This window comes from Crotalus tigris, unplaced genomic scaffold (assembly GCF_016545835.1).
Source record: "Crotalus tigris isolate CLP2741 ecotype Arizona unplaced genomic scaffold, ASM1654583v1 scf7180000017871.4482833, whole genome shotgun sequence".
NCBI classification, from domain to species: Eukaryota; Metazoa; Chordata; class Lepidosauria; order Squamata; family Viperidae; genus Crotalus; species Crotalus tigris.
The window spans coordinates 1896546-1919150 of record NW_024096690.1 but is presented as its reverse complement, the minus strand read 5'-3'; the positions used below and the strand labels follow the sequence as shown (position 1 = coordinate 1919150).

At 42.7% G+C, this 22605-nt stretch overlaps 1 protein-coding gene across 10 annotated transcripts in view; it reads right to left on the bottom strand.

Moving 5' to 3' along the window:
• The window catches only part of LRRC3B (leucine rich repeat containing 3B), a 97065-nt gene that overhangs the window by 51527 nt on the left and 22933 nt on the right, over positions 1-22605 (bottom strand). Inside the window, exon 1 of one of the 10 annotated variants that reach the window (XM_039343704.1) lies at positions 2136-2170. The exons of the other annotated variants lie outside the window; for them this stretch is intronic. The gene's annotated coding sequence lies outside the window, so the exon portion shown is untranslated. Of the gene's footprint in view, positions 1-2135; positions 2171-22605 lie in introns of those variants that run through there. 10 annotated transcript variants of the gene reach the window in all.

Below are 22605 nucleotides of genomic sequence, written 5' to 3'. Positions count from 1 at the left end.
GAAAAGGTTATACAACCATTTATGCAGGATAGTATTAAGAACTCCTGCTCAGGCAGGTTGTTGGACTAGGATTGCATTTCTTTTCTCTTCTCCTAATATATTTGTAAATGGACTAACTAACATGATTAATTTAACTCATTGAGTTATTTTTAGAATAAAATAATTTTTACAAATCCAAATCTGATGCCCAGAACATCAGCTGAAAAAGGCTGCCTTTTCTACTTAATAACACAGTTAGTAGTCCCAGGAAGAAATAAAATATATAATAGCAATGAATAAATAATCTTTTGAGAAAACCTGAAGTTACCAATTGATTTATTATCTTGTGTTATCCAATTATGAGCTATACTGGAAGGGAATAGCATACAGCAATAGGCAGGTATAGGCAGATGAAAAAAATCATATTGATGCAAGCTTTTATCATTTTTTCAGATGAAGTTTCATGCTGCTAGAAAGCTGACAAGCAAACATTTAAACTGACAGATGAAAACATATTTATTTCCACATGGAACAGAGGCATGCAAAGTATTGTTTCTGCACTGATACAAAAATTGAGAAAATCAATATACTTAGTTGATTAGAAAAATACAATGGGGCACAAAAGAATGAGCCAAAGCAGTTTTCTATCCTAAGATAGATAACCTATGGCCAAGGACTATAGATTTATTTTCTCCCTCCCTCCCTCCCTCCCTCCCTCCCTCCCTTCCTTCCTTCCCTCTCTCCTTACGGACTCAGGTTTTGCTAGTGCAATTGCTGAAAATCAGCAGTGGTTTCCTTCCATTTTCAGAAAGGAAACATAAAACATTTAGCAGAAAGTCCTAAATCAGACCTAAGACAGCTTTAGAAATTGAAAATAAGAACAGCAGCAACAACAAAAATAATCCCATCTCTTCTAAACATGGTGGAGGAAAAGAAGGCAGAGGCATTTATTGATACAGGTAATGGAAATGCCCATTTTAAAAGGCTGGAGCCTTGAGAATGCAATCCTGGGTGTGTCTTGACATATATGACACCTCCTCTGAGGTTACCTCCAGTTCCATCTGATTCCATTTTGCATCATTGCCCTTCCTCCATGCCCTCAAATATTAAACACTTGTGTCCTTCACCAAGTTTTTTTTCACATCTATTTTACAAAAATAGTAAAGAAGCAATTATAAAGAGTGCCTTTTTTCTTCCAAACCTGAATAGATTGTAGTTAAAAAAAAAAAGCGTAGATATTAAATAATTTAATTTAAAACAAAATTCTAAAATGTCATTAACAGAATTGTATAATCAACATGTTTAATAATGAGCAATATAACTGCAAAAATCATTTGCAGATCCAAAGAACTGTCATTCAAACCCCCTTGTATAATATTAATAAAAAATTATGTCAGTGGTGTCTTCGGTGTAAAGGTTACAAGTGACTGTGCCAAATGTCTTTAAGCTGATGAGGCATGCTTATTTTATTAAGCTAGCTACTACAAATCTATTTTTAAATCTCTGCTGCAAACAAGAGACAATAGCAGTCTTGGTATCATTTATATTTACTGCCTGCTGAAAATAAAGTTGCTATACAACTATACAAAGCTTAATTAGGGGGCTTTTCCACATAGTAATTTTTCAATTTCAAAGTGTGAGAACTTCTATCAAAGGAAGTCTTCTGAAAGCTAGTCCTGAATGGCTCCACCTATTGAGCTCACTTATTTCAACTAAGACTTGCATAGTTGCTTATGACCAAACATGTACTTTAGCTACGATAACAATACCACAGTTGTCTGAAAGGAAGGTAAATTTAAGATACTGACTCTATTTTTGAGGAAGAAAAGATAGAAAAACTAAAAACATAGATGACAAACTTGAAGATTAGCTGTTGCCTCAAAAGGAATCTTTCCCCTGGGAAAGTAACTCTTTTTTCCCCCTAAGGCAGTGTTTCCCAAACTTGACAATTTTAAGGCATGTGGACTTCAACTCCCAGAATTCCACAGCCAGCATTGCTGGGAGTTGAAGTCCACATGCCTTAAAATTGTCAAGTTTGGGAAACACTGCCCTAAGGCCTAAAAGCAGGGCTCCAACCTCTGTCCTTGCTCTTGCTTCATCTCTTTGCAGTTCTGCAGCCTCTTTCTCTTCCCAATAAAGATACTACTTCTTCTTACCTCAATGCCACCTTGGATTTACTTCTTCTTTCTGTCGGAAAAAAAGGGGGAACGTGGATGGGTGCATCTGTCTGCACACATGTGTCTTTCTGTAGATGAATGTGTCTTATACCGTCAACTGCAAGTAGTTCTTGACTTACAACTATTCATTTAATGAGTGTTTGAAGTTACAATGGTGCTGAAAAAGTGACTTATTAACAGTCCTCACATTTATGATCGCTGCAGCATTTTCAGAGTCACGTAATCAAGATTTGAGTGCTTGACAACTGGCATGTGTATATGATGGTTGCAGTGCTTGGGGTTATGTGATTGCCATTTGTGACCTTCTGAGCTGGCTTCTGACATGCAAAGTCAATGGGGGAAGCCAGATTTACTTAATGATGGCATGACTCATTTAATAACTACCTTGCTTAGCTAGCAATGGAAATTTTAGTCTCAATTGTAATCGTAAATCTAGGACTAATAGTATACTTATTTATAGATGGGATCAGTTAATGAATACCTTCTTTTACATAATCATCAACTTTAATGTTATTAACTCTATTATTAATTTGTTCTTGATTTCTGGCTCTGCCCATTTTGGGAGATGTGATTATCATAACTCCTTTTTACATTAGAGCTTGGAAGTAGAGCTATTGTATCTATATGCAACATTCCATATAACCAATAGATGGCAGCAAACAGAATTTACTGTATCTTCCTGTTGTCCAAAGTTATGAAGCCTAAACTGGCAGCCCTAGTTGATGCCACATACTTTTTTCTCAACTTGAATAAATTAATGGCACTGTAAAATAATAATAATAATAATAAAGTTGGAAGGGATCTTGGAAGTCATCTAGTCCAACCCCCTGCTCAGGCAGGTAACCCTATATCATTTCGGACAAATGGCTGTCCAGTTTCTTCTTAAAAACTTCCAGTGTTGGAGCATTCACTGCTTCTGGAGGCAGCTTGTTCCACTGATTAATTGTTCTGTCAGGAAGTTTCTCTTTAGTTCTAGGTTGTTTCTCTCCTTGATTAGTTTCCATCCATTGCTTCTTGTCCTGCCTTCAGGCACTTTGGAAAATAGCTTGACTCCCTCTTCTTTGTGGCAGCCCCTGAGATATTGGAACATTGCTATCATGTCCCCCCTTGTCCTTCTCTTCATTAAACTAGACATACCCAATTCCAGCAACCATTCCTCATATGTTTTAGCCTCCAGTCCCCTAATCATCTTTGTTGCTCTTCTCTGTACTCTTTCTAGAGTCTCAACATCTTTTTTACATCATGGTGACCAAAACTGGATGCAGTATTCCAAGTGTGACCTTACCAAGGCATTGTAGAGTGTATTAATACTTTGTGTGATCTTGATTCTATCCCTCTGTTAATGTCGCCCAGCACTGTGTTGGCTTTTTGGCAGCTGCAGCACACTGCTGGCTCATATTTAAATGATTGTCCACCAGGACTCCGAGATCCCTCTCACAGTTACTACTATTGAGCAAGGGTCCCCCTATACTATACCTGTACATAAATATCTAATTGTTTTCTTTAAATGCCATTTTACTTTATAAATATACTCTCCAGACCACTAAATCTCCCATTGCCCCATAGAAGAAGAACCACAGTTCAGAGAAACATGAGTGAAAGGGTGAAATGCAGATAGTCTTCCATATACAATCAATCATTTTATGTGCTTTGGAGTTATGACAATTCAGAGTAGAAACCATAATGGATGTTTTATAGCCCATAAAGCTAGTTCCAGCCACTGTAGTGTCTCATGGTCACATGACTGCAATTTGCAACTTTTTTTATCCATTTATAATTCTAATTGCCAGGTTCTGGCAAAAAATACCCATTCAGGAAAAAAGGGTTCAAATGATAACTATGCCATTCAGCTAATAGTCACCTGTTTTGTTTAATTATTACATGAAAAATGTAAAAAAAAGTAGGATCACATAGGTACTGTGACTTATAACCATAATGACTTACAACTGGATTTGTGGACCAATTGTGGTTATAAGTTGAGGACTACTCTTACCTAATATTATAGCCTACATCAAATCTGAAATACCAGAAGCTCCTTTAAAATATTGGGATATTCAATGTGAAATTTCTAATCTGTCAGGGAGTGTTAGACATCACAATAATATGATTGCAGGGATGCTCTGTGAATAAAAGTGGGGTGAATATCATGGAAAATTCAATTCCCTAAGACAGTGATGGCGAACCTATAGCACGTGTGCCAGAGGCGGCACTCAGAGCTCTTTCTGTTGGCATGTGCACCACCACCGCCAGCAGCAGGTCCATCAGGCTGCCACCACTGCCCAGAGCAGGAGCCTCGCCCAGCACAAAGGAGGCAAAGTGGCCAACTAGCAAGTAGAGTAGAGGTGGTAGAGCAGAGGTCACCAACCATTGTCAATTGGTGGACTGGAAGAAAAGGGAGGGGAAAGCCTTTTACATGCGTGCATGCATGGGGCCATGAACATGCATACGCTGCAAATGAGGCGGGGCTAGTGCCTGCGTGATATTCACTAGCCCTGCCCCATTCTTGTATGATGCAGCGCCTTGTATCTGCACCCTGCGGCACAGCGGTGACGTTTTTGCGCCCCTGGTTTTTGCATGCCAGAGGCAGCACTCAGAGGCACCTCCCTGCCTCCCCCAGAAGGGCACCACAATGCTGATGGGCCCCTGGCACTTTGCGATAAATAAGTGGGTTTGGGATTGTGGTTTGGGCACTCGGTCTCTAAAAGGTTCGCCATCATTGCCCTAAGAGTAATGAGTCCCATTTTTTAAATGCATTTTTAAGTTAGCAGATTTGAGGTCTTGATTCAAAAATTGTTCTGATATAAGGCACTGTTTGGGCTAACAGAAGGGTAGAGACAGGAGAGTTTTATTAGTATATAAAGGAATGGAGATATATCCCTGTTCTTGATGGGAATAAATTGATATACCTCTTTGGTAATATTTAACAGGCTTGGAAAAAAGCCCATCTCCAAGGCCTTGAAATCACAAAGTGATCCATTTCGTCTTCCATATGGTAATTTTCTAGGAAGATTTCTGTACCCAAATCATCTGTATTAAATGTTTTTAACCTCACCCAAAGGATCAAAAGAAGTTAACTATGCTAGAAGTAAATATATATTATGGTCACATTTACTGCTAATAAATCACTAAGGGAATAAGATCGCATGGACTCCACTGCTACTATAAACCTCCCTCCTAACCCCATTGGTAATACTGTATAATAAAATCTAAAGAGCAGTGCCATAGCATGAAGGAAAATTAAATTTTACTCAACCAAGTACTTAGCATTATTCTGATTCTTCAATTAAAGTTTTTCCCAGAAATTTTTTGTCTATAGATTTATTTACTGAAAAAGCATAAACTGAACTAATATTAGTAAATTGCTTCTTTTATACAGTTCATCTATGCAAAAATCAGGGACGGATGTTTTTAATTTAAGCAATGATATAAAATCATTTTTCAGCAAAAAAGGATACAAAAGGGCTATTTGATGAAGTACTTTATTAACTTAGGAAAAATAAACCACTGTACAGTTCTCAGACTTTTTCATACTGTACAATTATAAATACTGTACTTTTTGTGGAGATTAATGCAGGCCTCTGTGTACTAATAAGGATTGATTTGATCTGACTGCATTTTGTGATGAGAGAACATAAAAGTGCAGCCCTAACCTTGTTTACTTCTGAAATATATTGAATATTACAAATGAAGAAGCGTTACAGGATAATGTTGCAGGATGCAATCTGGGTTGGTCACTGGGATCAAATGGGCTCCGACACGAGTCCTAAAGCTTGGAAGAAAGAACCTCTGATGCGGTGACCCACCCAGATTGGATCCTGCTACACTGAATATTTAAAAGCTTACAACTGATGTGACTGATTTTGGTTGAGGCCTAACTGAATCCTATAGATCTTGTTGCTGAGTGAGCAGAGAAAAGGATGAACTATGCATCCACAATTCTGGACATACAGAATGGCTATATAATAAGTTACAAAAATCAGAAAAACAAATTTAGGATAAACTTCACCCCTTCCTATAGAGCAGGGGTGTCAAACTCACAACATCACGTGATGTATCGTGACTTTTTTTCCATTGCCGGCAATGGGGTGGTGGTGGTTTTGGTATGATGCATCCGGCCCTTGGGCTGGCAGTTTGACACTCGTTATAGAGCATGACATCCTCAAAAGAAGGTAGGCCTCTAGAAGTTATCAAATTGTTGTTGTTAATTGCAAAGTCATGTCCGACTTATCGCGACCCCATGGACAACATTCCTCGGGGTCTTCCTGTCCTCTACCATCTTCTGGAGTCTATTTAAGTTCACGCCTATTGCTTCAGTGACTCCATCCAGCCACCTCATTCTCTGTCATCCCTTTCTTTTATTGCCCTCAATCTTTCCCAGTGTTAGGCCCTTCTCCAGTGAGTCCTTCCTTCTCATTAGATGGCCAAAGCATTTGAGTTTCAACTTCAGGATCTGGCCTTCTAAAGAGCAGTCGGGGTTGATCTCTTCTAGGACTGACCGGTTTGAACACCTTGCAGTCCAGGTGACTCGCAGGAGTCTTCTCCAGCACCATATTTCAAAAGCCTCCATTCTTTGTCACTCTTATGGTCCAACTTTCACATCCATACATTGCAACTGGGAAAACCATGGCTTTGACTATACACACTTTTGTTGGCAGGGTGATGTCTCTGCTTTTTAGTATGCTGTCTAGATTTGCCACAGCTTTCCTCCCCAGGAGCAAGCGTCTTTTAATTTCTTGGCTGTAGTCCCCATCTATGGTGATCTTGGAGCCCAGGAAGATAAAATCTGTCACTATCTCCATTTCTTCCCATCTATTTGCCAGGAATTGAGAGGGCCGGATGCCATGATTTTGGTTTTCTTAATGCTGAGTTTCAAGCCAACTTTTGTACTCTCTTTCTTCACCCGCATCAAGAGGCTCTTTAGTTCCTCTTCACTTTCTGCCATTAGAGTGGTATCATATTGTAGGTTGTTGATATTTCTCCCGGCAATCTTAATTCCAACTTTTGATTCATCTAGCCTTGCCTTTCTCATAATGTGCTCTGCATATAAGTTAAATAGGCAGGACAACAGTATACAGCCTTGCCGGACTACTTTCCCAATTTTGAACCAATCAGTTGTTCTGTGTCCAGTTCTCACTGTTGCTTCTTGACCTGCATATAGGTTTCTCAAGAAACAAATGAGATGGTCTGGTACTCCCATCTCTTTAAGAACTTGCCACAATTTGTTGTGATCCACACAATCAAAGGCTTTAGCATAATCAATGAAGCAGAAGTAGATGTTTTTCTGGAACTCCCTAGCTTTCTCCATGATTCAGCGTATGTTGGCAATTTGATCTCTATAATCAAATTGTAGTTTCCAATATAAAAGAAGAAAAAAAATATTCCTTACAGTATATGTTCGTATCAACTCTATTAAATTTAAAATATGTCAAGAAAATGAAATTAAATGTAGGTGCCCTCTTTGTTTTGAAGCTTCCAGTGTATCATTCAAAAGGTAGCTCTCAGCTTAAAAAACTAGTACACATACACAATATCTATTTCAGGCACCACATTCTTAGCGATATTGAAAGATCTCTTTGTACAAACAACAGAGCATGAAGGGATTTCCAGATCAGCAGGCATCTACTGTGACCAGTGTTTTCACATGTTAACTTCACACTGCTGTGATGTATGATGGGCTTCTCACTGTGGAAGCTTGGCAGAGACAAATGTTTAACAACAATGGTACAAGTGTGAAGTGTTATCTTTACAACTGTACAAATTGTCCTTGCCTTATAACCATTTATTCAATGATTATTCAAAATTATGATGATACTTAAAAAAATATATTTTGACTTATGCCCAAAGTATGGCTGTTGTAACATCTCTACAGACATGTTATCAAAATTCAGGCACTTGGAAGACCTCTACATTTATTATTGCAGGGATTTTTAATCCCCCCCCCCCCCCGCATACCTGCCTATTTCCTCCATTAATGCCCTTTGGTCTGCCCTGCTCCTTGCTTTTTAGGACAGCAAACAGACCCAGAACATTCTGCTGTTTTGGAATAAGATGACAGATATATTAGTCCCATATTGACAAAAGTATGTTTATTCTGCCCACTTTTATTTTAGGAGGACAAGGAGTTCTAATGCTTTAGCTGGAACTCCTGCTCAAAAGTATTATTTTCTGACTATCTTCAAAAATATTATTGCAAACACCATTTTGATGTAAAACCAGATAGTAGAAAATGTTTGGCAGTAATATTTTAGATTGGACCACGCAGCTGTTATTCTCCAAATAAAAGCAGTCAGTAGGAACATGTTCTGTAGTTTCTTCCAGACTTTTCTTCCTGAAGCTATCCCAACTTACACATTTTCATTTGAACACTTTGCACTTTGTTGTTCTTAATATTAGTTAGTGTTTTTTAGTATTAAGTCTCACTGTGACCATTGAGACTGCCTGCTGTGTTTGTGAGGTTGCTAAACTGGATCATGGCAAGCTCTGGCTCCATGATCCTTAAAGATTCAATATTGATGATTGAAGCATTGCTTGGCTCGTTAAAAATAAAAGGAAAAACGCCTCAGAGCTTGAGAAGATAACACAACAAAGGTCATAAGAACAATCTCTATTCATCTGAGACATTCTTGTCATTAAATAAGACAGATATGGTTCTCAAAGTACAAAATTTTAACAGATGCAAATTGTCACCAATAAAACAGTAAACACTTTAGCATAGAGATAGTCCTTGGCTAATGACCACTCATTCATGATTATTACAAAGCATTGAACCAATGGTAGTTAGGATCAGTCTTCAAAATTCCAGCCACCTCATGGCCACATGATCACAATCTGGGTGCTTGGTATCTGGCTCAAATGACAATTCCAGAGTTTCATGGTCACAAGACTGCCATTTGGAATTTTCCCTCTGAATTCCCACAAGTCAATGGGGAGGCTGGCAGGAAAGGTCACAAGTCACTCCACTAAATGTCCCTCATAAGATAGCAGCCACCCCAAGCCTTGCTACACTTGCTCTGAATCAGCCTCCTGCATACCTTCTCTACACATAAGGTGACCAACCGTCCTCCTTTAGGGAGGACAGTCCTCCTTTTGTAAGTTCTGTCCTCTCTCAAAAAGTGTCCTCCTACATGTCCTCCTTTTCGATATTTGAAGACTAATCTGCAGGGCTTTTTTTTTTCGTAGAACGCTCAGAACGGCGTTCCGGCACCTTTTTTTGATGGGTTTTTTTTTCAACTTTTGCATGAGCTGTGCTACTCCCCCTATTGGCTTTCGAAAGCCAATAGGAATTGCTGCTGAGCACGTATGAAAAACCCAGCCGGCAAACTTTGCACATATAAGTTGTCTGCAGTGAAGGCGAATTGGCAGGAACTTTGTACCTCTCCCTGCTACCCAACTACACTAACTCCTAGTTAGTCTCGAAGATACCTGGAGGAGACTGGAGTGGCGACGCCATGGTAGGGCAATAATGGCTGTGGATGCAAGAGGCAGGGGTGATGGGGCTGCTGCAGGTGGGGGTGTGAGGGACGGCGGTGGCCGGCTGCCTCCTGTGCTGTGGGAGCCGTGGGGCTTGCTCTACATGGGGCTGTGCAGGGTGGGCGGTGGTGCTGGCGAGGCAGCTGCAGGCAGGGTGTGTTGATGGTGGGCTGCCCCCTGGGGCCGGAGCTGGCGCAGCTGGTGCTTTGGGAGCCACGGGGCCCGCTCTACACTGTGCGGCAGCAGTGCTGGCAGGGTGGCTGTGGGTGGGGGCGCGGGATGTAAGCATAATTACAATATAAAATATTATTGTTACAAATGTTTTTTATTATGCATTTATCATATTATAGTGTATTCTGTAATATTGTTGGAATGAGTAAAATGTTTCTTTTATTTACGATATTTTTTTTCAATTTATTTGTGGCCTCCTTTTCATTGTAAAAAAGTTGGTCACCTTACTACACAGCAGCAGCCATCACAATCCTTGCTGCCATGGCCATCCATCCATGCACCCTGCATGCTCTCCCTCATCTGCCTGCTAGGCATCCTTGCTAGCCACCTGTCAGCTTCCTATCAGTTTCCCAACTGACTTTGATTTTGGAAGATAGCAGGAAGTTGTGAGTAGGTCTGTGCTTAATGACCTGCAAATCTTGCTTAATGACAGTAATGGGGATTTGTTCTTGACTGCATTGCTTGGTGATATACATGCTAGACTAAATTCTAGCCTCTTTAACCAAGGGCTACCTTTATTCATATGACTGCAAACTAATCTAGTACCAAGAACATGAACAGCAGTGAAATAGACACAATGTGTATTTCAAAGTTCTGCTGCTTAATAGAGAACCAGAAAAGAAAAGGAAATTCCACTAAAATGTGTAAGATCTCCTTACTATGCATGATCATATTTTTGGATTATGCATTAATTATTACCGTTTTTATAATCCATGTATTATTATATTCATCTTATTACATTTATCTTCCAAATAGCTGAGAAGGGGCGTTGTCTTACCTGAACAGCTTTTCTCAGCACGGAGATGGAGAATCCACCAATGGGTTTAGACTATATTCCTTCCCAATCAGATCAAGTCAGCTAAAGTTGCCACGCCCATCCTGAACCATAGAGATCCCAGTCTTGACGCGAGCATAGCCATTGACCGATAGCAAGACATTGTGGCTCACAAAAATTAACTAACCCTAGGCCTGATAACCTACAAGGGTGGGAGTGGATTCTCCATCTCCATGCTGAGAAAAGCTGTTCAGGTAAGACAATGCCCCTTCCCCAGCACTGGAGATGGAGAATCCACCAATGGGACATACCAAAGCCTACTGTCCCTGAGGGTGGGTAGTAGACTGGTCCGGTGTGGCAGTTTGATGTAAAACTTATTGGAGAACTCTCCTACCGACAGAGGCCTCAGCCGAGGCAAACCTATCAATTTTGTAGTGTTGTATGAAAGGAGATGGTGAAGTCCATGTAGCCACCCTGCAGACGTCCTCAATGGACGCCTGGGTGGCCCATGCCGCAGAAGTAGCCGCACTCCTTGTAGAGTGGGCCATGACCCGTCGTGGAACCGGCAATGACTCAGCTTGATATGCCTCAGCTATGCACACCCTGATCTACCTGCCAATCATGAAAGAGGAAACCTTCCGCCCCCTGGAGGAAGAATGGAAGGATACAAAGAGGGCTTCCAATTTGCGGAATGTCACTGTCCGCGAAATATAGTGCCTAAGTGCCCTGCGGACATCCAGGCTATGCCATTGCCGTTCCAGTGCATGCGATGGGTTGGGGCAGAAATCCAGCAGCACTATTTCCTGGGACCTATGGAACAGAGAGTTAACCTTTGGGATGAAAGTAGGGTCGAGCTGAAGGACCACTCTATCCTGGTGAAAAATACACAGGTCATCCTTGTAGAAAGCGCTGCCAATTCTGAAATACAGCGTGCTGACGTGATTGCCACTAGGAATGCCACCTTGTGGGACAGGTAGTAAATGTCGCACATCCCCAGGGGCTCAAAGGGAAGCTTGGTAAGAGGCCTAAAGACCCATGGTAGTTCCCATGAAGGGTACCTGTATACCGTAGGAGGCCTAGAATTAGAAGCCCCTTTAAGGTAAGAGCGAATTAAGGGATGATGTCCCAAGGACCCCACCGAGTCACAGGTGAGGACCGTGGAAAGAGCAGCAACCTGTCTGCGCAGTGTGTTTGTGGCCAGGCCCTTCTCTAGGCCCTGTTACAGATAGTCCAGAATATGTGGAACCGTGAGTTCCGAAAGTGATAAGTGACGACCAGAACACCATGATTGGAAATTCTTCCACGTGGCCTCGGTTTGTGGAAGGACGACAGGAGGCCTGGATAACAGTAATGACCCCTGGTGTGCGGAGCTCCTGTATTAAGAGTGAACGCTCAAGTGCCAGATGGCTAACTGGAGCCATTGGAGGTCCAGATGAAGGATGCTCCCTTGACTGAGAGAGACCCGTTCTGGAGGAATCTGCCAAGGGTCTGCTAGGGAGAGATTCATCAGATCGGCAAACCAATGCCTCCTTGGCCAATAAGGGGCCACTAGGAGTATCTCCGCTTGCTCCCGAAGAAGCTTGCGGATTACCACTGGGATAAGAGATAGAGGAGGGAATGCATAAAGCTGACCCTGAGGCCATGGGCTCCAAAGAGCATCCGTCTGCTCCACCCTTGGAGATGGAAACTGGGAGAAGAACCGAGACAGCTGAGCGTTTCTCAGGGACACAAAGAAGTCCACGAGTGGAAGGCCAAAACGGTGACAGATCTCTCTGAAGAGTCTCGGTTGAAGGCGCCACTCTGTGGCTCTGCTCAGAAGGTCAGCTTGACCCTGATTGGCCCTGATGGAGGCCAGATTGTGTTCTGCCCAAGAACCCAGCATTAGCAACTCGGTCAGTAAGGCCCGAGATTTGGTGCCCCCTTGACGGTTCACATGAGCCTTGGCGGCCACGTTGTCTGTGAGGACCAGTACATGACACCCCCTCATCAGACTGTGAAAGTGATGCAGGGCTAGATGTATGGCCCTTAGTACTAGCCAATTTATGTTGTGGCGCAAGTCTGAGCGAGACCACTGGCCTGAACCCACTGCGAATGCAGGTGTGCTCCCCAGCCGAACAGGCTGGCGTCTGTAGTTATTACTATCTAATCCGGTTCCTTGAAACATAACCCTCTGAGCATGGCAGTTGATCGCCACCACATTAGAGAACGCACCACCTGTGGCGGGAGACTTGTTCGTCGTAGGGAGGAACTGAGGTTCTGTCTCTAAAAAGGGAACATGAACCATGTAGTTCCCTGGAGTGAAGCCTGGACCAGGGGACAATTGCTATGGCCAAAATCATCTTGCCTAACAGTTGGTAAAGACTGACCAATGTTACTGACTGACCCCCGTGTAATTGCAGGATGGACTCTCTTATGCTGTTCCGGCGTTCCTGGGACAAGTACATCCGGCAATCCACTGTGTCTATAATGGCCCCGAGGTGCAACAGTCTGGTTGTGGGAATCATGTGACTTTTTGGAAAATTTATGGAGAACCCATGGTCTTGGAATAGTTTTATCACCAGTTTGAGGTCTATCCTTGCGGACTGGATGGACGATGACTAGATTAATATGTCGTCCAAGTAACATTGGACTCTGACTGGTATCATTCGTAAGTGAGCTACCAGTACCGCCAGGATTTTGGTAAAGACCCTGGGAGCTGAAGAGAGGCCAAATGGGAGCGCCCTGTATTGGAAATGGCGTCCCTTGTATGCAAACCTTAGAAACCAGCGGTGGGCGAGAGAGATGGGGATATGAAGATACACTTCCATAAGGTCAGTAGACATGAGAAAGTCTCCTTTTCTCATGCTTCCCAAGATGGAGCGGAGTGTTTGCATTTTGAATTTACGGTAAGCCAGATGGAAATTCAGACCTTTGAGATCTAAAATGGCTCTCCATCCCCCTGACGCCTTTGGAACGACAAAGAGGATAGAATAAAATCCCCGACCTCTCTGGTCCACCAGAACCGGTTCTATGGCCCGTATGCTTAACAGATGTTGAACGGCCTCCCTCATTAGTCTCTTTTTTGTTCAGTTTTGTGGGTAGGGGCAAGAAAGAAAATGAGCTGGAGGGTTGGAAATGAATTCTAGGAACAGACCGTGACATACGGTGTTTACTACTCACACGTCTGTGGTGATGGCCTCCCACTGGTGGGCGAAGAGGGAGAGTCTGCCCCCTATGGGAGGACTCGCCAGAGAGTCACCTGGATCGGCGGAAAGGTCGGCCGTTCCCGCGAAAGGGCTGCTTGCCCTGAAATTGCTGTCTAGGCCTGTCTTTCTGTCTGTCAGGTTGTCTCTCCTGTCTGTCCTGTCTGGCTGGAAAGGACCACATAGGTTGGGAGTAACTATACCTAGCTCCTGCCCGAAATGACTGTCGCCTTTGGTAATAATTTTGCCATTTGTCTGGTTTCTTAATGAGGTGATTAAGTACCTTGCGCTTATCCTTGTTCTCAGTTAAGTAAGGATCTAACGCATCCCCAAACAACTTACCCCCTTGATATGGAGCAGCCGAAAGACACCATTTAGACTTGGCATCTGCCTGCCAGTGCTTCAGCCACAGCATCCGGCCACCAGTCACGTTAGACGCATAGCTCTGGAAGAGAACCTGGCAACCTGGAGGGTGGCATCTGACGCGTACTCTGTGGCAGCCACCAGTTTGCTAAGATCCTGATGTGTACGGATATCTTCCGCTGGTACTCGGGCCTGAAGTTGCCTGAGCCAGCGGAGAGCGGATCTATTGAAAAAAGATGCTGAGGTGGCCAACCTAACAGCCCATGCAGCAGCCTGATGCGTTCTGTGATAAGTGAGTTCACACTTACGGTCCTCTGCTTTGAGGGCTTCAGAGATATCCCTGGGAATGGCAGTGGGAGATACTAGGGGCCCGAATGGCTCGTCCACTGCAGGAACTTCGAATTCTTAGCCACATTATATAACTTCTTATCAGTATTACCTGGAAGAGGAAAGGAGGCAGGAGATGTCTATTGCTTCCTTATCGCATTCAAGAACATGGAGGGACAAGGGATGTGGTGCTGAGCGCCACCGGTTTGGTGAAATTTGGATCCACCTCCTATTCTGGGGAAACGGTGGTTGTAGATGTGGAAGGCTCAGGGCCTAGGTGGGCTGTGGATGTGGCCTTGTAGAGCAAGGTGACAAAGAAAGAAGGATTGAAGAGATCACTGAATGAGGGGGCTTCTGGGATAGGATCCTCCTCCTCAGACTTTGGAATCCCCTGTTTGGTGTCGTGTGCCTGAAGGGATGAGCCCTCAGAACAGGTAGACCCGGACGGGGAGGATGGGACATAATAGGTCTGAGGGACCGAGTAGTGTGTAGTGGGAGGAGGGACAGTCCCTGAACCAGAAGCTTGTGCCCTAGCATCAAGAGCGCGGTCTACCGCTTGTGCTATCAATAAGGAGAGACGGTCCTCCGTAGGGAGGAGAATGGGCTCGGTTGGTCGGAGACCGGCTGCAGTAGGAGTGAATGTCACCTTTGGGATTCCGTGAGGAGTCTGTGAAGCTGTAGTTTGGGAAACTGGCAGAATTCTGCCACTTCCATTCTGCGCTGGGGAATGGAATGAATCCCCCGTTGACCATATGCCCAGGGGAGAGGTTGGGGGACCTAAAGGTAGGTCCAAGGCCAACTCCTCTGCTTGGGAGGTCTCTGTCCTGGCCCTCTTCTGTGCCTTGGAAAACTCTTTTTCCAGAGCTTGGTGTCTCCAGCTGGCCTGCTTTTCTGACCTCTTTGAAGCCTTGGTGGTAGTTTTGTCCTTGCTTTTGGCCACAGGCTTATCTGTGCTCACCAGGCCAGGAGAATTAGGATTCATTGGAGTCAATGAGGATGGTAGAGTGCCCTTTGTGGTAGACATAGACTCCTCCATTCTCTGCTACTGCAGAGACACTATGGGGGGCCCCAGAGATACAGAGAATATTATACACTGGATAAGGACAGGTGCACTAATGGGGACGCCTGGAATCCAGGTAAGCCAACAGTGTGGATAAGAACAGGCGCACGATAGGGGACGCCTGGAACCCAGCTATATCTGTGCACAGATAAGAACAGATGTACGATGGGGGACGCCTGGAATCCAGAAAGGGCTGTTATGGGTAAGAACAGGTGCATGATGAGGTACACCTGGAACCCAAGGAAAACTTGGTATTGAGCTGGAAATCTCAAGTCCAATGAGTCAGTGTGTGCAGGATAGAGCCAGGAGACACCAAGCTTGCAAAAACTAATAGAGATGGTGAACCAAGGAAATGAATCTGGATTGTTGTGGATTTTTATAACAACCTACTAGATCTAATATTAAACAATTGCAGTGAATTCCAATTAGACTCAACAACGAGCACCAGGAATTATCAGGACTCAATGTAAAGTGAAACTGATTGTAGAAACAAGATGGTGGCCATCCCCTTAAATGGCAACCTGCTTAGTGATGGTGGATCTGCAGTACGTCCTAGAAGACTGCCCACCCAATTTGCTTGTCCTGAATTAATTCCTATTGTGAAAACTGGGAAAACATTTTGAGGAGGAAGGAGACCCTTCCTCCCAACACAATGATTGTAACTTCCTGAAGACTTTGACCATGTGGTCCAAGATGGCGGCCGCACGTGAAACAATGGCCGCACCTGCCTTGTTTCAGGAGGCTACGAGGCAAAAGACTGCTGGGCGCGAGAGCTCCTTTGTTGCTGAAAATCTGCCTCCTGAAATAGAAAAAAATGCAGCAGAAGCTTTTAACTTCCCCCCTCCTATGCCGCCTACCAGCTGATCGGTGGTAGTGATTTAGAGCGCAAATGCGCCTACCGCCTGAGAAACGGCTGGATAAGCCGGCTACAGGGGCAAACAGAGGGAAATACCAGCAGAAAAAAACTTCGGAGCTGCAGCCGCAATCTCCAGAAAGCTAGTTAAGGTTCCCTAATGGGATCCTGAACCCGTCGGAAGGAAAACGAGGAGTCTTCCCCCACCTACTACTCGACGAATCACCAGAGCTGCAGCTGCAAGCTCCGATGCCAAGGCAGACCGAGCTGAGACTAGTTGGGAAAATAGCAGCCGCTATTCTGCCTGTGTCTCAATTAATCTAGGGACCCTCAGCAAGGAAAATTGAACAGGATTGGAAGTGGGGAAGAAAGAAAATATGGAGATCCCTCCTGTACTTTCAGTTTCTGTTTCCCCACTTTTAATCAGCAATTTGTTGAAAATTTGAAATTTTAGGATGATTCTGAATGGATTAATTATAATAGGGAAGCCAAATTCAATTACTAATCAAAGCACAGTTCAGCAACTGGGGAAAAAATCCACCAATGGAGTCTGTACCTGCCTAAGAGCCAAACTTGCACGTCTGTCCTGAGCGAGATCAAGTCAAGACTGGGATCTCTATGGTCCAGGACGGGCATGGCAACTTTGGCTGACTTGATCTGATTGGGCAGGAATACAGTCTAAACCCATTGGTGGATTCTCCAGCTCCAGTGCTGGAGAAGGTTTTACTTTCCTTAACATCATTTTTCTCCAAACAGAATACTTTCTAGATGGACTACTTCATCTATCTTAGGCTCTATCAACACAATCAGCAACAGGGCCTAAATGACATTTCAGTTTCCAAGAATACCTACAATGAAATATTATTCCAGATCATTATGAAAATAAATAAGGCAGTCTGGGCAGCCCCAAATGCATAAGTGTAAGCATAAAGAGAGGTAATGGCACAGTGGTTAGAATGCAGTATTGCAGGCTAATTCTGCTGACTGCCAGCAGTTCAATTCTCACTGGCTCAAGATTGACTCAGCCTTTCATTCTTCTGAGGAGAGTAAAACGAGGAGCCAGATTGTTGGGGGCAATATGTTGATTCTGTAAACTTCTTAGAGAGGGCTATAAAGCACTGTGAAGTGGTATATAAGTCTAAATGCTATTGGTATTATACAGGTAATAGTGCTACAGAAGATGTAGGATGCTGTGGTACTAGTTGATCCCCAAAAAATCATTTAACCTTTATGTGTCTTGTAATGCTAGCTATAGATTATTATACAAAGTTCCCCAAGACCTGAAAATTATTTCAAAATTTCTCCAGATTAAAAAAGTTGAGAAAAGCTGCAGTCCATACCTGTGAAAGTTGCAATGATACAACTGAATCTATATCTTTTAGCTACCAACCCAATGTTTACAGGCTTAAGGGCTACACCAGGCTTTTGAATGACATGTTGAGGAACATATTCCAATAAATAGTGGGTGACCTTATTCACAATAAAGATAATTGCAATTAAATAATGTTAAATATTTACCAATCATGTATTTAATAATTAAGTAAAAACTTATATTTGGCAAGAAGCCTTGGAGATCACTGATAGCTGCCCCCCAACATCTGAAGTCTACATGCAGCCTTGAGTTGTCAACTTCTGCAATAAATCTATGCAATAAAGCAGACCTTGAATCATTTTTTTTAAAAAAGCTGAAACATACACTAAACAGGTAGCCTTAGACTCAATATAGAAACTTCTGCAGTCCCAGCACAACCAATCAGCATAACGATATTTGCATCATCTCTTCCAGAGGAAAGATACATGGAGTCTCTTCCCAGGCACTGAAATAAGTCCTTCTGGCATTTAGACCATATGTCATATCATTTTCATTTTCACTGGAACCAACAGTAACATTTTGTTTTTGTGGCAGACAAAGGAAGCTCCTATTATTATATGCTCAATCTTCCTCAAAAAGAACTCACCCTATGTATATTAGTACTTTCTCCTCTGCAGTAACAGTAACATACCAATATGGCTTTATGTTCCCCATCTTTGCATTATTCCAGATAAATACAATTTTTCCAACAAATCTGTATTTATCTAAAGGCTATATATCTAATTGTCTATTGTAGGATTTGTATGTGTACTCTTGTTTGTAAAAGATAGACATTGTATTATGCTAACAATGAAGCTTTTTGTCCCTCCTCATTGGAAATTAAGTAAATGCAGAGCCTTTTTTGTCATAGAACGCCCAGAACGGAGTTCCGGCACCTTTTTCGGATGGAACCTTGTAAGGGTAGGCAAAGCGGGTTGTATGACGTGTGTGAGTTCCAGCACCTCTTTTTTTTTCTTTTTTCTTTTTTTTTTTTTTTTTTTACAAAAAAAGCACTGAGTAAATGAATGTTTTAAATTAGACAAGCAGAAATAGGCAACAGTGTTTTAACACTATTTCTTAGATACATGTCCTTTCTAAAGACTATTTGGCCTCAGTTTTGCATCAGAGTGCTTTATCTATAACACTTTTTGAATATATTATTAATTTATTATCAATTTTGTGAAATAAGCTCACTTTTTCCATCTCAAGCTTTCCTTTTAAAGAAAGAGCTAAATAGAAATTATTATTTTGATTTTTAAAACAAATCTTCATTTGCAGCTGCAAATGAATTACTGAACAGTCATAAAAATATAATTTACAAGCATTTTTACAATTACAGAGAAGAGAACACCAAATAAAAGAAATAGGAAAGCATGAAAAACCAGTAAGAAACTATAGAATTCTATTTGCTGCATTTAGATTTTTCTATTATAATTATTATTATTGTTGTTGTTGAATAATTCCACTTATGTTATTCATAATGAAATTTACAAAAAGTAGCTTTAGAAAAATGCATGCTCTGACAGATGCATGCTATAATCAATTATATTTTCCTGGGCTTTAAGGCAAGCTTTAAAAGGATGTAAGTTTTGATTTATATTTATAATAATTATTTCAGACTACTTGCTGATTGTCAGATATCAACATAAATATAATCTGATGCCCAGATCCTTCCATTCTGACTAGAACATCTTGAATATATGAACAAAAATATTATTTAGGAATGTTTGTATCCAAGGAATCATATTTTTCATTTAATTTTTATGGATATGAATGGAATTAGAACTCAAGTGAAAAAAACAAGGGAAAATTTTCATTTTTCCCAATAAGTAGAAAGTAACCTTAGATAAACTTATTTTTCAAAAGTTGCTTTTTGTTTTCAGTTCACAAGAATTATTTTGCAATGTCACAACACCATAATACAATTTGGCTATATATTATTATTTATAACTTTAAATTTATCTAGTAGAAAAAAATCTATGACACTCCCACAATTTTCTTTTTTTTTTGTTATAAAGTTTTATTAAGTTTTATAAGGTTGGGGAAGGAATGGGGTCAATATGGGAGTTGGGGAATTTTCTTTAAAGAAAAACAAAATGACTGGAATTCTAATTGAATATCATGGTTCTTAATGCATAATTACTACTGTATTTACTTCAAAGAAAAATCATAATAACTAGCTAGTTACACATATAGCCAATGATACAACATTACTGCTTATCTGATAAGAGTGAATGGTTGGTGTTATGTCCTGGGCCTGTGATTGACAGAGCAGGTGCAGGAAGCTGCAGAGAGACCCGGGCAGACTACGTGGCTGCCTGGGCCAGACAAGCTGTCTCTAGCCTATTGCACATGCTCAAAATGGGAAAATAAGTTGCATTTATTGGCTGACGCTGTTTCCTGAAAACGGGTATAAAAGGGATTCGCGCCATTTTGTGTTGTTCTGTTGAAGCTTGAATAAAGAAGCAACTGTTGTTACACTTGCCTCGTCTCAATGCCTTAACAATGCACAGAACAGAACATTGGCGATGAGGATGGGATCATGCTGCAAGGAAACAACAAAAGAATACTAGGCTGACTCACCACAGGAGGCCGAATTGCTTGGAAGTTCAGCGTTCCGACTTGTGCAACTCTGCCTGCCAGTATGAAAATGCTGGAGGAGAGCTCGGCAAATTTGCCCTGGAACTCCTTCGCAAGCCTGAGCAGCACGAGGTATTGACGAGGCCGCCAAGGAGAGTGTTTGTCCGAAATCGATACAGTGCACTCTGAACGTTGGAGTTCATATGTTGCCAGAGTAGAAAACTACTTTCAAGTAAACCACGTTCGTGAGGACGGGCTCAAAGCCGCAACATTACTTTTGTGTCTGTGGGCAAGAGACATTTGATATTGCTGAAAATCTGGTTGCCCCAGCACCTCTGGAATCCATCGCTTATACTGAGCTTAAGAAAATGTTAAAGGACCATTTTGAACCAAAGCTATTGGTGATTGCATGGTGACATGCATTTGAGCAGCAGGACTAACATCCAGGAGAGTCTGCTGCGGACTTTATTGCTGCTCTGTAGCAAATTGCAAGGCCCTGTAAGTTCAAACACTTAGAAGAACGGCTGCATGATCAGCTAGTTTCTGGCTTGAGGAGCCGAGAACTGCAGCAAAAGATCTTTGCAAGGAAAGACATTTCCTTCCAGGATACGCTAAGGGAGATCATGGCCGATGAAGTAGTGGGAGGAGCTGTTAAGGCCTTGCACCTTTCCAAGACTCCTACAAGTTCGGGCTCAATCCATCAAGAGGTTGCTCGAAAGGTATCCGAACTAGATTCCGAAAATGAGGTCGACCGTCGCAGCAGCCAGCAGAGAGAAGGCCCCAAGAGCGAGCTGAAAGGGGTCTGAAAAGGCAGTTCTATTCCCTCAGTGTTTCGGATGTGGAGGACGCCACAAGCACTCTGACTGCCGTTTTCGCTCTGCTATTTGCTGTGTGTGTAGCCACGAAGGCCACATAGCTGCCATCTGTTTGGGTCGCATGAATGACCGTACATCGGAAGAATAGCCTCAGAAAGGTATCAGGGTCCCCAGCCAGAATAGGATGGGTTTCTGCACATCCCGCAGGAGTGTTTTGAGAACAGGGGCCCACCAGCCATTGAAGAAACAGCTGCGTATTGATGTCAAATTGCAGGGGGTCCCCTTAACGATGGAGCTGGACATGGGTTTAGCTCTGCCAATCATTTCCCAGAACACCTTCAAGCAGATCTGCTGTAGAAGTGGCCAGAGAGTTAAACTTAGGCTGTCAAATCTTATCTTAACAGGCTTCAAGAATTCCCAAGTCAGTGTGAAAGGGGAGGCCACACTCAGAGTGCAACATAGGCAATTCAAAGGTTTTCTGGACATTGTTGTGGTTGAGGGTGATTGCACTAGTTTAATCGGACTCGATTTGTTCGAAGCACTTGGGATTCAAGTGACTGGGCTGCACAGCTTGCAAACGGCAGGCCTTGCGGAAGTTTGCAAGGAGTTTGCTGATATGTTCAGCCCAGAGCTAGGATCATAGAAGGGGCCTCCCATTGCTTTGCGGTTAGATCCCTCCATTACACCGATTAGGATTAATCCTCGTCGGGAGCCTTAAGCAAAAGATTAATGCCGAGCTGGATAAACTGCTACTGCAAGGTATTTTGGAACCTGTGGGAAACACCCATAATCACGCCACTCAAGGCCAATGGGGAAGTCCGCATTTGTGCTGACTATAAATGCAGGCTAAACAAAGCATTACAGCAGCACTTTTATCCGGTGCCGGTGGTGAGCCACATTTTGGCCTCACTTAAAGAAGGCCGAGTTTTCGCCAAACTCGATTTGGCTCAGGCTTATCAACAGCTACTGGTTGATGATGCAACAGAAGAGGCCCAGACAATCATAACGCCCCAGGTAGCTTTCAAAGTCAGAAGACTGTAGTTCAGGATTAACGTAGCTCCTGGCATTTTCCAAAGCGTGATGGAGCGAATGCTCCATAACATTCAGGTAGTTTGCCCATATTTCGATGATGTCCTCATCGCAGGGGAATCACTCGAAAACCTGGCTGAAAGGCTTCGGTCCGTTTTGCTGCATTTCCGCGAAGCGGGGGGTGAAGCTTAAGCAGGAAAAATGCAAAATTGGAGTAACTTCCACTGAATTATCTGGGGTTTCGCATAGATGCCAAAGGCATCCGTCCTGCTGAATCTAAACTCAAAGTGATTCAGCAGGCCCCAAGTCCCAAATCAAAGTGCGAGCTTCAAGCCTTCCTTGGGCTTCTAAATTTTTACCAATCCTTCCTCCCTCACAAGGTTGCAGTGGCAGAGCCATTACAACGGCTCTTG